Source organism: Myripristis murdjan, chromosome 13, assembly GCF_902150065.1.
Source record: "Myripristis murdjan chromosome 13, fMyrMur1.1, whole genome shotgun sequence".
Lineage (NCBI taxonomy): Eukaryota > Metazoa > Chordata > Actinopteri > Holocentriformes > Holocentridae > Myripristis > Myripristis murdjan.
The window spans coordinates 41,696,303-41,714,815 of record NC_043992.1 but is presented as its reverse complement, the minus strand read 5'-3'; the positions used below and the strand labels follow the sequence as shown (position 1 = coordinate 41,714,815).

Below are 18,513 nucleotides of genomic sequence, written 5' to 3'. Positions count from 1 at the left end.
ATCAGAAATCCCTCTGCAAAATAGAGGTAGGCCTGTGTCCACATAAGCATACATTTACACACCTATTTAAATACTGCTTACATGCACCAGTAAAGTATACAGTACATATTTATACACAAATTCACACATATATACTGTACAGTGGATAAAACAGAACAAATATGAATAGATTGAGTCCTGAAGAGAAAAGGTAAGATACATCAGAAACAAGAGCAGGATGTTTGAAAATGCGTAACTAAAGATGATTTAAAGATATGAAAGGAAGTGATAGACCTGAGTGAGGAAGGAAGGTTGTTCCAATCTGATGGAGCTTTAAATTCAAACGCACTACGACCGATTTCTTTGCTGATTCTAGGTGTAAATAGAAACAGATGATCCATATGCCGTAGGCTGTATTGTGAACTGAAAGGAATTAAAAGTTGTTTCAAATATGAAGGGAAATTGAAATAGATACATTTGAAAATAAATATTGACCAATGGAGTTGCCTTCTGGACTTGGGGGTGAGCCAGTTCAAGGACTCATACATTATACAATGATGGGCTCTATACGGACATCTGAGCACAAATCTACAAAGACTGTTATATAATACATTAAGAGGACGGAGATTTGTGTCAGAGGTGTTACCATAGATAATATCAGCATAGTCCAATATTGGGAATATTAATTGCGTTACAATTCTTTTCCGGACTTCTTGTGAAAAACAGTCAACAGAACGATAAAGTGATTTTAGACAACCAGATATTTTCTTGGAAACTGAGTTGATATGAGGTTTAAAGGATAGCTGGGAATCAAGCCAGAGGCCAAGATATTTAAATTCTTCAACTTTTGCTATTGTTGTTCCATCAAGGAAGCTAATGAACCAGTTAGTTAACAGCAAAGAATCAGGTCAAGTGCAAAACAACATATTATATGATTTTTTCTTGTTCAAAAGAAGCTTATTTGACGAAAACCATTTTTGAACCAGGTTGAAATCAGATTGTAGAGAGTGTTGAATTTGTGAAATATCAGAACTGGAGGAGTATATTACAGTGTCATCTGCATATAAATGAATTTGACAGTCAGAACAGATTTAAGGAAGATCATTAATAAAGATCGAGAACAAAAGACGACCTAGGGATGAGCCTTGTGGAACACCTTTATCAATAATCTTGAAATCTTGACCCCCCCCCCCCCCCCCCCCCCCATTACATTTTAAATAAATTTAAATTTAAATAAGTAATTAAAAATTATTAGTGATTTATTAACATGTGTTTTGTTTTGTTGCGTGTGTGTGAGAAGACGCAGATGACCTGTTCAAGGAATATCTTGTGAGTTTCCAAAAAAATGAAAAAGGGGAAGCTACTGTACAGAGCTTTCAGTTTGTTTCAGATTGAAATGATCCAACACTTTGTTGTTTTCTCTGGCCCGTCTCCTCTCTTTGCCCCCCGCGCTGTTTCTCTGGCTTGAATTCAGATCGCCATCAAATCACCTGTCTTGCTCTCGTCGCGGTATCCAACAGCAGTTATCATGCGTGTGAAACACACTGCGCTGTAGTTATATGGATTAAACCAGTCGAGTTACTCGAGGAATTGTTTCAGCCCTTTCAGCCCTAGTACGTCATGAATCATCAGAAATTAACACCAGTTCGAAATTTTTCATTCATGAACTCATGCCTGAGCAACACATTAATTATAGCTTTAACAAAGGTAAGCACAACGTCATGACTATGATTAAGGCTTGGCAATATATACATTCAGTGTTTCTCATACCATTGTGACCCCCCACCAGGCCAACCACAGTCCAAAAAACATACACTCCCCTCCAAAAGTATTGGAATAGCGAGGCCAATTCCTTTATTTTTGATATAGACTGAACACATTTGCGTTTGGCATCAAAAGATGAATATGAGACAAGAGACCAACATTTCAGCTTTTAATTCCAGGTATTTACATCTGGATCTTGTAGCCACCTGAAGAGACTTCAAAATTACTGAAAAAATTACTGAAAGTAATACTGTACTGTAGTTGTAGTATGGTACAATAGTACTGATTATCTTTTTTTTTTTTTTACATTTGCATAATAAAGTGCAAAAAAATAAAAGCATGAGATTTGAGTCATTTTTTTTTCAGCCAACTTGAAATTGTAATTGTTATGACAGTATTTTAATTAGATTTAACAAACTAATATTTCACAATACAGTTACTACAAAATTGCTTTAACTGAAACCAGATTATTAGGTTGTAAGTGAGCAATATTTTACTGTTGGGTAAATAAAATAATTAAGTTGAGAAAACAGAAAATTTTAAGTTGACTTACCTTGATTTTAAGTTGGATTAATGTTAACTGTTGATTTGAAAGAAATCAAATTATTAAGTGTATGTGACTTAAAGCAATTGCGTTAATCTAACTTGTTAACTGTATTTGAAAAAACTTAATTTATTTGTGTGTTACCAATTGAAGTAATTTAATTAAGTTGGTCCAACCATTTTCTTTTTTCAGTGTATGTTGAGCTGCAGTTATTGTACTGTGCTGTTTACGAAAACCTGATTTATATTGTGAGAGGAGACCATAAGCATCTAAAAAACATTTAAGTTGTTCACGGACCAACTTTTCTAAAATTTTGGAGGGAACACACAATTTAGAAATCGGCCTATAGTTATTAACTACAGAGGGATGACCACCTTTCAGCAGGGGAAGAACATAAGCAGACTTCCCTATTCTCGGAATGTTATTTTCAGAAAGACTTAAATTAAAAATATGACACAAAGGTTCTGCTATAAAGTCTGCAGCCGACCTCAAAAAGAAAGGCTTGAGATTGTCAGGTCCGGCAGATTTACTTAGATCCAATTGTTGTAAAGCCCTATGGACCTCGGCTACATCAATAGGAGTAAGATCAAATAATATTTTAAAAATATTTTTAAGATTTTAATTTGAGGACAACAATACCATCTGAACTCAAAAGAGCACAACAGGAAGTGGGCATGGCCACGGCTTGTCAACAGCAACACACCAAGTCACATCAGTGGGTGATTTATTTATTTATTTATTTTATCTCACCTCCTTTCCCCCTACATGTTTCTGAATGAAGCCCAGTGATTTGTCTCAGGGTTAAGTAATCAGACACAAAATATGCTGGAGTGAAATTTAAACATCAGATGAAAGTTTGGGTCTTATGTTCATTTCCAAAAGAGGCTCTTAATGTCATTTTCCCAGAGTGCATCTCTTTTTGCGGTCACAGTCATGTCCTCTGATTTTAGTTGAAATTATGTTTCTCAGTTATGTTTTCTCTCTGCTTTCCTTATTGATTATGTTACTGGTTCTGATGAGTTCTTGGTGAATGGAGGGCCATCTGACAAGCTCGCTTGGCTTAGGGTTAGGGTTCATCAGGTGAGTCATGCATGCTATTTTAAATTTTTTTACCGTTCCTCTTATGGATTGGGTTATTTTAGCTGTGCAATAACTAAAACCAAACACAGTCTTGATGTCAGCAGTGTCATTTATTTATGAAGCATAACAGACATCCTGACACAGCAAAAAAAAAAAAAAAAAAAAAAAAGTTCAAGTCATTCAATCTCACCATCAGAGTTTTTGGAACCACAGCGCTGGTTCTGCGCTGGTTCTGCAGGGCTGTGATGCTGTGCAGAGACTGTAGAACAGGAAGAACTCCAAGAACCAGCAGCAGAACGATATCCTGCAACTCTGACCTGACCCGGTTCTCTACACCTGCCATCGAACCGGAGAGACAGGGTTCCACGTTCCGACAGGGTTCCAGGGTTCCACGTTCCAACAGGGTTCCAGGGTTCCATGTTCTTACAGGATCAGACTGGCCTGTGCTCTGCGTCTCAGTCAGTTCTAACGTTCAGATGAAAATGTCTGCATTTTCTGTTTCTTGTCTTGATTTCTTTTTTGTTATGTTCTAAATGCAGCTGCTGCTGATGCACGAAAAAAATCAGCCCCAGCTGACAGCAAATCATCATCATCATCATCATCATCATCATTTTTTTTCCTCCAACAAGGTAAAAAGTGCGGCCTATTCAACAAATGACTTGATAAGTTTCAGAAATAAGTGGGATTATCTCATCCCACTGGCAGATTATTGATCTTGTTGGAAGAAAAACAGGATTTTTTTGCAGGGCACAGATTCTAGGCTTCAAAAAAAAAAAAAAAGTGTGTTAGGCATCTGGAATTCAGTTGGCAGCACATCAACATTTACATTCTCTACAAAATGAATGAATGTAGATCAATTTACCACATGAAATAGAACTAATTAAAGATACTGAAAATGTTTAGCATATTTTATTACAAATAACCTCAATGTGATTTACAGTAACAGGCAAAATACACACCAATAGATAATTAGACAGTGAATTTTAAAAAAACACTCACAGCATAAAGCCCTCAAAAGCAAAAAGCATAATTACAACAAAAAAACAATCAAAGAATCATCTGTTTCATGTTTCTGATGAGCATTTCATCTCTGGATATTGTCTTACCACATGATATATATTTAATATTGTTAAAAAAAAAAAAAAAAAAAAAAAAAAAAAAAAACAGTTCAGTTTAGTAAAATGTTATGTTTATATCTTAGAAACTGCCAAGCACGAGAGCCTCACGAGGGAAGCTTCCTCTGCCTGATTATTTTCTGCACACTTTTGCGTATTTGTTTGGTTTTAATGCCATAAATCACCGGGTGCACTAAAGGGGGGATGAAAATAAAACTTATACATATAAACAAGTTGACCGAGTATGTCAGATTCAGATTTATGCGGTTATAAATCACAACGAGGAAGGACACAGTGGAGAAATTGATGAAGGTGATCAGGTGAGGCGTGCAGGTGCGCAGCGCTCTCTTCTGAGACTCCTTTGACATTCTGAGGCTGACCGTCAGAATGTGGATGTAGGACAGAATGACCAGGAGGAAAGGCATGAAGATCAGACAGGTGATCAGAAACAGGCTGTAGGTGTGCAGCCAACTCTTACTGTGACAAGAGAGGCTGAGAACGCTCTGGTGGTCGCACAGAAACTTATCGATGGTGTTGCTGCACAGCTGAATCTGTGAGCTCAGATAAATCTGCAACCCGATGCAGCCGCAAGGAACCAAATAGGCCGCCGCCAGCAGCAGCCTGAGCCTGCTGGGCGTCATGATGGAGTGGTACTGCAGGGGCTTACAGATAGAAACATACCTGTCATAGGCCATCAGGGCTAACACAGCATACACACCGGAGCCATAGAAGCTGCTGAAAAACACCTGTGTCAAACAGCCTCCCAGAGAGCTCTCCTGCTTGTCCACCAGAAGGAACTCCATGATTTTTGGGCAGACAGAGGAGCTGCCTATCACGCCATTGATGGCCAAGCTGACCAGCAGGATGTACATGGGTCTGTGCAGGCTCTCCTCCACACAAATAACCAACACCAGAAACAGGTTAACACACAATATGGACACATAGACCACAAAGAGGAAGAAGAAAAACGCCTGATTGGACGGACCGGGCGGGCCGTACGCAGTAAAGATCACAGTCAGTGTGGAGAAATTAGTCATGCTGGAGGTCTGAAAAGGCAAAAGACATTCACAAAACTCAGTGTTCGGTCACTGAGGGCGAGACGTGATCCTGATGCAGCGAGGACGTTCCTCCTGCTCACCCCCCTCCCTCCGCCGCCCTGGCCCTGTGCACGCCGCGACGCCACATTTTATGGAGGCGTTTCCCGGCTTGGAGGCGGAGCGTCTCCTGAACACAAACTCCAAGGCAGACCAAAGCTCAGTGTTTACAGTAACCTCCAGGTGGAAAACCTCTGCGTTACACACCTGTCACACACCTGGACAGGCACACACACACCTGCGCACACACACACCTGGGCAGACACACACACCTGGGCAGACACACACCTGGGCAGACACACACATCTGGGCATACACACACACCTGGGCAGACACACACATCTGGGCAGACACACACATAAGGGCAGACACACACACCTGGGCAGACACACACACCTGGGCAGACACACACACCTGGGCACACACACACACACCTGGGCACACACACACAGTAAAGTGTTTTGAATCACCTTGACAGAAATCTGAAGAGACACTGTGGCAGAGAGAAGAACTGAACATGTAAGCAGCTTCATCACAACCTGATCAATACCTGCTGCCCGATCAATACCTGCTGCCTGATCAATACCTGCTGCCCGATCAATACCTGCTGCCCGATCAATACCTGCTGCCCGATCAATACCTGCTGCCTGGTTTGCCTGCGTGCTTGTTGACGTTAGCGCTTCGGCCAGCGTGGCGTGGTGTGGCGTGGCGGGGTGGTGCAAAAAAAAACATTTTAACTTGAAAAAGTAATTAAAAGTTATTAGTGACTGATTAACATGTGTTTTGTTGTGAGTGTGTGTGTGTGTGTGTGTGTGTGTGTGTGTGTGTGTAGGCCTGCAACTATGAGTTCAAAAACCATTGATAGCCCCCACCTGTCTCTGTGTCTTTGGCCTTGTTCACACTGCAGCCCAAATCTGTTTTTGTCCCATCCAGATTGTATCCAGAATCCAGATTATATCCAGATTATATCCAGATTGTATCCAGATTATATCCAGATTATATCCAGATTATATCCAGATTGTATCCAGATTGATTTTAGAAAGTCTGGATTGTGAAAACCACAATGTGTTTTTTGTGAATCAGATCCAAACCACACCTGGACGGGTTCGAGCTGCGGCTCGTGTGCACGCTCTGGATGTTCAGACTGGATTCATGTTCGCTCGCCACACGACACACAGCGCCAACGTCACTTCACAGTGATGGAAGTGCATGATGGCAATTGTTGTTAGAATAGAATAGAATAGAATAGAAAATACTTTACTGTCTACCTTTTGCGTGCAGAAGGCAGAAATTTGTCTTCAACTTGCATACATTAAAAACACATTTACCTAAACATACTAAATACATCACAAGACACATTAAAAAACGTTAATGGATCCATGTTGCCATGGATACATTAATTAATCTCAGCCTCCTCCGTCGCTGAATTCGTCAGATGTGATGGAGACGTTCTGCACGGCGACTGGACAGAGCGCCGGTTTGGAGGAAAAGGCCGGACCGCGGCTTCACCGGGCCGGACCGCACATCCCTGTTCTCCGGTGTGTGGCACAAGGCATTATGGGTATTTGAGTCTTTACAATTCAGAGCCTAAAACCCAACAGTACCACCAAAATCTAACAAACTAATAAAAGGGCCTGAGGGTCCGACCCAGACCCTCAGGCCATCAGGACCCAGTGCATTTTGATTTGTTGTGATATTGTAATATTTTTGCAATATTATGGTAGGATTAATATACATATTTTTTATTTTATAAATGTCTAATGCACATATTTTTATATTTCTTATTTTCCACTTATGCTGATACATACATCTGCTCTGTCAGAGCTCTTTGTTAACTCTGGTTCTAAAGCCGCCACAGAAATACACTTTACTGTTGTTGTACCTGAGCTGGTTTCCCTCTGGGATCAGTGACATGTTCCTCATTGTGTTTCTGACTGTGGTTCTGGTTCCGTCAGGCGCCTGTCTAACAGAGGTTGGTCAGACTGTAGACCGGCCACCACCAGACCCAGACCCAGAGCCAGACCCAGACCCAGAAATGCTTCCTCGATCCCGATGGGACACTGGCTTGAAAGAAGGAGCAGGACAAACAACAACAGGACTTTTCCTTTGTCACTTCACACAGGAGGCCGCCCTGCATCCACAGTCGCCACGGCGATGGCACTCAGAGGTTCTCCCATGATCCCCGGCTTCAGACTTTGCTAATTGGCCTCCCGGGTGTCCAGATGTCCACACGCAGGCCTCCGGGGGGCGCTGTGTGTTACTGTGACCTGCTGATGAAACAAACAGGACGAGCTCCTCAGGGGCTCATCACCGAGAACCTGAGGAACCAGGAAAACACAGGAGGCGCGTCGCTGACCAGCTGCTAAACTCCTCTTTTAAAAAAACAACAACAACAACACAGAGGGAGCGACACGACGTGCACCGGAAACTCAGAGAGAAAAAACACCATCTACAGAGCATGAGATACTCTCAGGGAAACACTAGCTCTTCAAGGGTTCTACAAAGAACCCTCACCAGCTGAGGAACCTCTTTATTTAGGGGAGGGTTCTTCACACACTTTATGTGGTTCTTTAAAGTACTAAAAAAAAAAAGGAACATTGAGAACTGGCCAACACACGAACACATGTTCATGTTGATTTTCAACCTGCCCACAATCATTCGATTTTAAACGCTCATAGCACCTTTTATTCTGAAAAAATACTAAAGAACCATTTAAAACAAGGTTCTTCACTGAACCACTTGGGTCCACCAAGAACTTTCTGAAATTTTTTTGATGGTGGACGTCCTGACCTGGTACAGGTGTACCTCTTGTTCAGGCCGAGTCCTGACCGCAGTGTCCTGGGTTCTTCTCAGGTCGTTCGCTGCAGGTCGTTCTCTCTCTCTCTCTGCCCTCCCTTTGGGGGTTCTTTAAAGAACCATCTACAGTGGTTCTTTGGTGCCATGTGATGGAAAGTCCAGTTGACTCATTTGAATGAAAAGCCCTTCTCTCCAAATGGGACTTTTCTAAGTCCACACATAGAAGCTGTGAGCTCTCAGACACGTCGCTCCTCTTCAAAGCATCCAGAGAGGATCTTGGTCTCCAAACCGACTCTGACATGGGCTCAGCCGCTTTACGCTCTAAACACCATCTAAACACCATCATCTCCTCCATTAATTTACAGAAATCTGACATTAAAGCTGCAGGTCTGCAGGTACCTGCATAAGCATTCAAAATATGATCAGGCGAGTGTGTCTAACCCTCACCCAAACACCCAAACACACAGACACACAGACAAATGCAGAAAACATCTTCATCACTTTGACATCACATACACAGCAGCTAGAAGTCATCCGTTAAACACGAACTTCAGTTAAACCACCAGCAGACCAGCTGCACCTGTAAGCTAGTTAACGTTAGTCAGCTGCTGTGGGGGATTTCCAGTGAGCTCAGAATGGTATATATATATATATATGTGTGTGTGTGTGTGTGTGTGTGTGTGTGTACAGTACAGGCCAAAAGTTTGGACACACCTTCTCATTCAATGCGTTTTGTTTATTTTCATGACTATTTACATTGTAGATTCTCACTGAAGGCATCAAAACTATGAATGAACATATGTGGAGTTATGTACTTAACAAAAAAAGGTGAAATAACTGAAAACATGTTTTATATTCTAGTTTCTTCAAAATAGCCACCCTTTGCTCTGATTACTGCTTTGCACACTCTTGGCATTCTCTCCATGAGCTTCAAGAGGTAGTCACCTGAAATGGTTTTCACTTCACAGGTGTGCCTTATCAGGGTTAATTAGTGGAATTTCTTGATTTATCAATGGGGTTTAGACCATCAGTTGTGTTGTGCAGAAGTCAGGTTACTACACAGCCGACAGCCCTATTGGACAACTGTTAAAATTCATATTATGGCAAGAACCAATCAGCTAACTAAAGAAAAATGAGTGGCCATCATTACTTTAAGAAATGAAGGTCAGTCAGTCCGGAAAATTGCAAAAACTTTAAATGTGTCCCCAAGTGGAGTCACAAAAACCATCAAGCGCTACAACGAAACTGGCACACATGAGGACCAACCCAGGAAAGGAAGACCAAGAGTCACCTCTGCTTCTGAGGACAAGTTCATCCGAGTCACCAGCCTCAGAAATCGCAAGTTAACAGCAGCTCAGATCAGAGACCAGATAAATGCCACACAGAGTTCTAGCAGCAGACCCATCTCTAGAACAACTGTTAAGAGGAGACTGCGCCAATCAGGCCTTCATGGTCAAATAGCTGCTAGGAAACCACTGCTAAGGAGAGGCAACAAGCAGAAGAGATTTGTTTGGGCCAAGAAACACAAGGAATGGACATTAGACCAGTGGAAATCTGTGCTTTGGTCTGATGAGTCCAAATTTGAGATCTTTGGTTCCAACCGCCGTGTCTTTGTGAGACGCAGAAAAGGTGAACGGATGGATTCCACATGCCTGGTTCCCACTGTGAAGCATGGAGGAGGAGGTGTGATGGTGTGGGGGTGTTTTGCTGGTGACACTGTTGGGGATTTATTCAAAATTGAAGGCACACTGAACCAGCATGGCTACCACAGCATCCTGCAGCGACATGCCATCCCATCCGGTTTGCGTTTAGTTGGACCATCATTTATTTTTCAACAGGACAATGACCCCAAACACACCTCCAGGCTGTGTAAGGGCTATTTGACCAAGAAGGAGAGTGATGGAGTGCTGCGGCAGATGACCTGGCCTCCACAGTCACCGGACCTGAACCCAATCCAGATGGTTTGGGGTGAGCTGGACCGCAGAGTGAAGGCAAAGGGGCCAGCAAGTGCTAAACACCTCTGGGAACTCCTTCAAGACTGTTGGAAAACCATTTCAGGTGACTACCTCTTGAAGCTCATGGAGAGAATGCCAAGAGTGTGCAAAGCAGTAATCAGAGCAAAGGGTGGCTATTTTGAAGAAACTAGAATATAAAACATGTTTTCAGTTATTTCACCTTTTTTTGTTAAGTACATAACTCCACATGTGTTCATTCATAGTTAGGATTCCTTCAGTGAGAATCTACAATGTAAATAGTCATAAAAATAAAGAAAACACATTGAATGAGAAGGTGTGTCCAAACTTTTGGCCTGTACTGTATATATATATATATATATATATATATATATATATATGTAGTATATATATGTGTGTGTGTGTGTGTGTGTGTAGGTATGCTGAGGCGGTGGTGTGTCTGGAGGGTCGCGGTGACGGGGCAGCCGGCAGCACGCTCAGCAGAAACAGACCAGAGGTGTTTCTCTGAAGCAGAGCGGCACCTGCAGACCTGGGTCAGTAGGGGGCGCCCAACAAAGAACAAAACACCTTGATGTCAGTACATGGCGGTCAAAAAGGTCCTGAAAACGTGCTTGATGGTAATTTTTGGTCAAAGAAGTTTCGAAGGAGCTGAAGACCATCTGGTCGAGCTGAAGCAGGAAGTCCACCACGCTGGCAGCCACAGGTAAGGTAGAGGGGCGGAGCCTACCTTGGCTAACGTTAGCCACACAAACTGGTGCCCTTCAACAGATCTAGCCGGTAGCTAGCCGACGTGAGCATTAGCCTGCCAGTGCTTTAGCTGGTCTTCTGTTGGCCCGTTAGCATCAGGCTGCTTCAGTCTCAGACTCATTTCCAGGGTCGATGGGCTCATCGTCTGTTTACTGTGACGTGTTCGTCACTGGTAAGTGTCCTCTGGAAACACTTCCTGTGGTTTGGTGTGACTGCAGTGTGTTTTTCTAAATGCTGCTCATGTGATGTCAAGCTGATGAAGATATTTTCTAATTTTGGTCTGTCTGCATGTGTTTTCTGAGGCTGCAGCACCTTGAGCTCTTAGGGCCACTGAACCTCTCAGCTAATAAATACATTTAAATTGGTAAGAAACCTCCCAGCAAACAGACTTTTCAGAAAGAACACTGATAGTTTGTCAGAGTGAGTGGGGGAGCATTTGAAGGCACCACGCAGTGCAGAGCAAAGCAGGCGTCAGGAGAAGCTGCCGTCAGCTCCTCGGCAGGACGGCGGAGCAGACGTGATGCGTCTCCGAACCGCAGAGACGCCGGACCTCCTCACCGTCTGGGAGACTGTTTCGCTGGTGGGCCGCGGGCACCGGGCCGCCGGCACCGGGCCACGGTGTGTTTGTTTGTGCCATGGGGTCGGAAACCCGTTTACACGTGGCCAGATGAACTTCAGCAGCGTGGATAATCTTCATGCAGTGCAGCATGGTGTGTGTCCTCAGCAAATCTGCTCAGGCCTGCAGGGAGAGGCTTTGGTGGGGCGACGTGTTACCTGTCAGGTGATGAAACCAGGTGAGGTCAGCGGGTAGCTGCTCGTTTCCTGGCGTCCCGACTCGGCGATTCCACGCCGCGGTGAGCGGCACTGCTGCACGGGCTTCTCTGTGGCAGATGTTTGGTCTCCACGTGTCTGACTGAGGATCTCCTTTAGTTTTTTTCCTTGTTTGCTCCTTCGTGTACCTTCTTTAAAGCTTCAGCGTGAAACCTGCCTCATGACTTCTCTCTCAATGACAGGCAGCACCTCGCTCCCTTCCAGCTGCAGGACCCAGGGCCGGCGTTAGCCATTTGGGTGCCCTAAGCACAAATGCTTTGTGGTGCCCCCCACACCGCCGCCGCTGCCACTAGAAATGAACAATAACTCAGTATTTGTCATTGCGTTTCTCTTTATTTTACAAAATAACTTTTCAACATTTATGTTTCAAAAACTGTTGGAAAAAATAAGAGATAAATAATAATAATAAAATCTTGATAACACACTCACTAAACACTAACTAAATATGGCACCAAACACTCGAATAATAAATAAATAAAATAAAATAATTTAAAATAAAAAAATAAATGACCCCACTAATAAATAAAGATCTGTCAAAACTGTAAAAACAGTACTAAGTATCCTTGAATAAGGAACTGGTTGGTGATTGATGTCTGCTTGTAGATGGTTGATCATCTGGATCTTCCACTTGGCTTTGTGTTCCTCCTTGCACATATCGAAGCATTGAGCCTGTAATCACAAATACAAGACAAAATACTCAGGGATTCTACAGTGAAATACAGTTTTGAACCATGGTACAAAAATATTTCAAAATTAATTATAGTATTATGTAGGCCTATATTTAAAACACTGGTACATGAAAAATTTTATTATTTTACCTTTATAGACAAGAATTAATGGGGCACAATATAAAAATTCTGTACATAGTTTGAAAACTATGAATATGAAGAGGGGAAATCTACACAACTTTAATATTGATTTTTTCAAATTACAGTTTCACCAGCAGATGTCGCTCTTGGCCTATGAACCTCACGAAAATTTTGTGTGAGCTGCCGGCCAGTCGGTCACCGTAATGACTGGTGTATCCGCACTCCATCGGAAAGCTCCGGCTCTCTGCTTTCGGAAACCGTCGTAATTTTTTCGATAGCACCATTGGTTCAGGAGTTACGGTAGTGACAAGCTCACATTACAAATTTGTGACACATCGGGGAATCTTCTGTGATTGGACGGTCGAAGTGTCAGTAGTCCTACATGCTACCGTAATGGCACTCTATATTGGCGCAAAGCTCCGGTTTCAGATGTTTTTTAAAGTTTCTGAATATCTTAAACGGTCACGGAGACACCGTTATGTAACGTCGGCATGCCGAATCCTGTCGGCGCCGACATCGCCGGTGTAAGAGGGCTGATAATCAATCACCTGTCTAATTTGGCATATCACATCAAAGTTCAGGTTACCAAGACCCGTTTTCCATTCATCAACTCATTATTTTTGTTTTTCACTACACAATCACATACTCGTTGGTTCATAGAACATAACAAACGCCAAATACAGACATCTCAACTCCAGATCCATATCCATATACACAACTAAAAATAACTAGCTAGCCCAGCATCAATTATTTGAAACATAACACTTACGTCTGAACATGGCTAGTGGGAGCTAACGTTACAAAGGTTGTTGAAGGTAGTATTATCTGGCACGAGCATAGACATGCATACTAGGGCTAAAAGTAACAAAATTAACATTTGTTATTGTCTTACCTGCAAGTGACGCGCGAGCATCATCTCGTTGTTTCTTTCTTTTCCTCTTTTCCGCCCCCGACTCTTGTTGCCTTTTTGATGACATGTCCAAAAATAAAGGTCTGCCAAACTTGTGATTGAAGCGTAATGGAGCAAACCACTAGGGGATGGGGGAGGGGGGCACCAAAGGTAGACTGGGGAGAGGGCCGCACAGGAGATTCATGTTTTTCTCGAGCAAATAAGCCTATGTTATTTTTGTATTGCTTATATCTATTAACATGTTTTACACACTTTACACAGTTTTAAATATATCATTATTATGATTACTATTATTATGATGATTTTTCACGAGCTTGTTTTTTTTGTTTGTTTGTTTTTTTTTTTGGTGCCCCCCCAGGCACTTGGTGCCCTACGCGCAGTGCGTGATAAGCGTGTGCGGGGCGCTGTGTCTGGCAGGACCTCACCTTCACCTTCACTTCTTTTTCCAGCAGGCACGATGCCTTTACTGTCTTTGCACGAGTTACAAGGCGCAGTCCTCCTGATGCTGCATTCACACACAGCTGTTCCAGAAAGAGTTCAAACTAAAACAGAAAATAGGGAAAAAAAAAAAAAAAAAAAAAGCCCTGAAAGTAACATATAACATATAAAAGATAAATATATAAAATATGTGTTTTGCAACATCAACCTGCCAGGGACTACAGATGCAAAATAGCCTGAAGGCTAAATCTGGTACATTTTATGCAGTGCATGTGATCAATGTACATTGTCCCTTCTAAATAAACAAATACAAATATATGTAAAAATATGTGTTTTGTGTAACCTATAAAAACAAGATATAAACAATATGGTAAAACTTAACAAGAAGAGGAGGAGGAGGAGGAGCAGCTAATTTTACACATTTGGGAGCCTGTGTGCGTGTGTTTGTGTGTGTGTGTGTGTGTGTGTGTGTGTGTGTGTCCACCACCAGATGTCAGTATAGCCACATCATGTTTCCTCTGCAGCTCAACACGTCTGGAAACTTTCTTGCTGTGAATGGATGAAAACAGACAAACAAAAGAGATGAGTGGTTCTCAAACTGTGGCCCGGGGACCACCAGCAATCCACAGCCAAAAGAGGAAACAGATGAATTTAACGTTTATGACGTTTTCTGGGAGGTGGAACCATGTAAATGTGTGATGACGCCCACTTTGATTTGTGTTATCATTTACAGTCATGATGAAAATGTCCTGAGTGGTACCTGAACGCACCACACTTCCTCATCAGCTGTTCATTCCATCATGTCCTCCTCCCGCCGAGCAGAAGATTCCCTGCAGCTGCTGAGAGCCTGAGCTGCCAGGCCCAGATGAGGCAGCAGCAGATTAACGTCTGGGTTCTGATAATCTGACGTTCTGATAATCCACACAGACCTGCTGCCCCTGCTGCCTCCAAACCAAACCACAAAACGTTTCCCAGCAGGCATTTCATCAGACAAACCCTCTCAAACAGGCATCTGAGGGTGTGCCTTTATTTTGAAGGTCCTTTACATAAAACCCAGACTGTCTTCCTGTTTTCCTGCCTCACAGTCCCAGGAAGTGACGTCACATGACCTCCACTTCCTGTCGAACAGTGACATCATCATCCTGCATGAGTGGCTGGAAATTAAAATTTCAACCAATAAAACCTTCACAAATCTCTCATCTACCTTTCCCTTCAAAATAAAAGTGTGTTTATCTCCCAAACTGACATCCTGTTGGTTTGCACTTCAGTGGTCCCTCCCTGCACCATGCCCCGCCCACACTTCCTGCTTCAGCAGGAAATACATCAAATCAAGAAAATAAGAGTCCCTTTCATTTATCCCAGCACCCAGCACTGTTTTAATCTGGACACCTGGTGCTTTAATCCCAGCACCCTGTGTTTTAATCCTGACACCCTGTGCTTTAATTCCAGCATCCTGTCCTTTAATCCCAGCACCCTGTGCTTTAATCTGGGCACCCCATGCTTTAATCCCAACACCCTGTGCTTTAATCTGGGCACCCCATGCTTTAATCCCAACACCCTGTGCTTTAATCTGGACACTCCATGCTTTAATCCCCACACCCTGTACTTTAATCCCAGCACCTTGTGTTTTTAATCTGGTCACCCTGTGTTTTAATCCCAGTTTGCCAGTATAAAGGTGCTCCTGGCTGACGCTGTCAGCTGATGGATCAAACACAAACTGACCTGCAGCTGATTAAAGAAGAAAAACACAGCGTGTGTCCAGACTCTGGCTTCAGCTTGTTTTGTAATCTCGTCTGTAATTTGTGACATCAGAGCTCAGCTTCAGGCTGATGTCTGAGATAATCTGGCAGACTTGAACAACACTCACATTCATTTCACACAGTTTCTGGTTTGTGAGCACTTACAGATTATGGGGTTTCAGTAATCTGAGTGAGCGTGACGAGCTCAGCAAACAGCTGCTCTGATTAAAAATAATAATAATAATCCCACTTTCTCAAATTTTATATATATCTACATCTATATCTATCTATCTATCTATCTATCTATCTATCTATCTATATCTATCTATAGATAGATAGATATAGATAGAGATATAGATATGTACACACACACACACACACACACACACACACACACACACACACACACACACTCCTGATCAAAATCTTAAGACCAGTTGAGAAATTGCAAGAATTTACATTTTGCACTGTTGGATCTTAAAAAGGTTCTAAGTAGAGCTTCAAAATGCAAAAAGAAGAAATGGGAGTGAGACAAAAAAAAAAATTTGAATAAGCAATTTATTGCAAACAACCATTAAACTGAAATAGGCTGTTCATCAGCTGATCAAAAGTTTAAGACCACTGCCTTTAAAAGCCCAAATCTTGGCAAAAATGTGGATTCAGTGTCATTTTCTGTCAGGTATCCACACTGTCATGACCTCCTGATGGCAAAGGCAAAAAAGCTTTCTCTCTCTGAATGCGGTCGGATTGTTGAGCTGCATAAGCAAGACCCAACAACAAGGCCCAACAACAAGGCCCTCACAGCGTGCCACTGCTGCTGAGGCTGGACGCAGTAAGACAGTCATTTTAAACTTCCTAAAAGATCCTGAGGGTTATGGAACAAAAAAGTCAATGGTAGACCCAAAAAAATTTCACCGGCCCTGAGCCGGAGGATCCAATTGGCTGTCCGTCAAGACACGGGACGATCCTCGGCCCAAATTAAGCTTGTCACTGGTGCCGACTGCAGTCCCATAACCATCAGACAGCATCTGCGAGAGAAGGGTTTTAAGAACAAAAAACACCTTCAAAGGCCTCGTCTCCTTCAACGGCACAAAACTGCCCGTTTGGAGTTTGGAGCACCAAACATGGGACACTGAAAGGTGGAAGAAAGTTTTATTCTCTGATGAGAAAAAATTTAACCTTGACGGTCCTGATGGCTTCCAACGTTACTGGCATGACAAGGAGATCCCACCTGAGATGTTTTCTACACGGCACAGTGGAGGGGGGGCCATCATGATCTGGGGGGCTTTTTCCTTCAATGGAACAATGGAGCGTCAGGTTGTGCAGAGGCGTCAAACGGCAGCTGGCTATGTGGAGATGTTGCAGGGGGCGTCCCTCATGACTGAAGGCCATCGTCTGTGTGGTCATGACTGGGTTTTTCAACAGGACAATGCTGCAGTTCACAATGCCCACCTGATAAAGGACTTCTTCCAGAGAAATAACATCACTCTTTTGAACTTTTGATCTAAATCCAATTGAGAACATTTGGGGTTGGATGGCAAGGGAAGTTTACAGAAATGGACACCAGTTCCAGACAGTGGATGCCCTCTGTGAAGCTTCTTCACCACTTGGAGCAACATTCCCACTAGCCTCCTGGAAACACAGCATCAAGCAGCCGAAACCAATTTTTGAGGTGATTAACAAGAAAGCTTTTTTGCCTTTGCCATCAGGAGGTCATGACAGTGTGGATACCTGACAGAAAATGACACTGAATCCACATTTTTGCCAAGATTTGGGCTTTTAAAGGCTGTGGTCTTACACTTTTGATCAGCTGATGAACAGCCTATTTCAGTTTAATGGTTGTTTGCAATAAATTGCTTACTCAAACTTTTTTGTCTCACTCCCATTTCTTCTTTTTGCATTTTGAAGCTCTACTTAGAACCTTCTTAAGATCCAACAGTGCAAAATGTAAATTCTTGCAATTTCTCAACTGGTCTTAAGATTTTGATCAGGAGTGTATATACATATATAGATCCTGTATAAAGTGATTGCAGAGTTGAGCAGTTAAATGGTGGAACAGTGTGAAGGGGCTGCAGTCTGACTGGCTGACTGACTGACTGACTGTCAGCGGGCGGTAAAAAGTCTAAAGTGTCTGTGATTAAAAAGTTAAAAAGAGATGAAGGAGATGAAAAAATCCATATTAAAGATAAAAAAAGATGAAAAAAAAGCACAGATAAACCCATCATTGGCTGCAGCCTGCCACTCATCTGCAGTGTGTCTGTTTACATGGCGGCTGTCGCCATGGAAACCCTGCTGCTGATGAGCTCGTTTGGAGAAAATGAATCAAATAATGAGGCGCGTCGCAGGAAGGGATTATTTCCTTGGAGGTCGAACTCGTTAAAGCTGACGGGGCCGCTCCCCGTCCCCCGGGCGTCCTGATTGGCTGTGATGTTGCGCCAACAGCCTGCGAGTGTTTTCATTGGTCCTGGCAGCTAATTGGCCCCCAGGTCACGACAGCAGAGTTGAGTCTCTCTGGCCGGGGATGCTGGGAAGCTTTTTCCCCTCCAGTTAATGAGACAGTTTGGCAGCAGGAGCCTCCAGACGCTCCCTCGCCGCCATCAGGCTCCGCCTCCTCCTCCACAAACAAGGCTTCACCAGTGACATCATAAACAGTTATACTAATTATTATTTGTATAGATAGATAGATAGGTAGGT

At 42.9% G+C, this 18,513-nt stretch overlaps 1 pseudogene; it reads right to left on the bottom strand.

Annotated features, from left to right (window-relative positions):
- Positions 1–1,978: 1,978 nt before the first annotated feature.
- On the bottom strand, positions 1,979–5,519 carry LOC115369797 (olfactory receptor 142-like; annotated as a pseudogene).
- Positions 5,520–18,513: the final 12,994 nt, after the last annotated feature.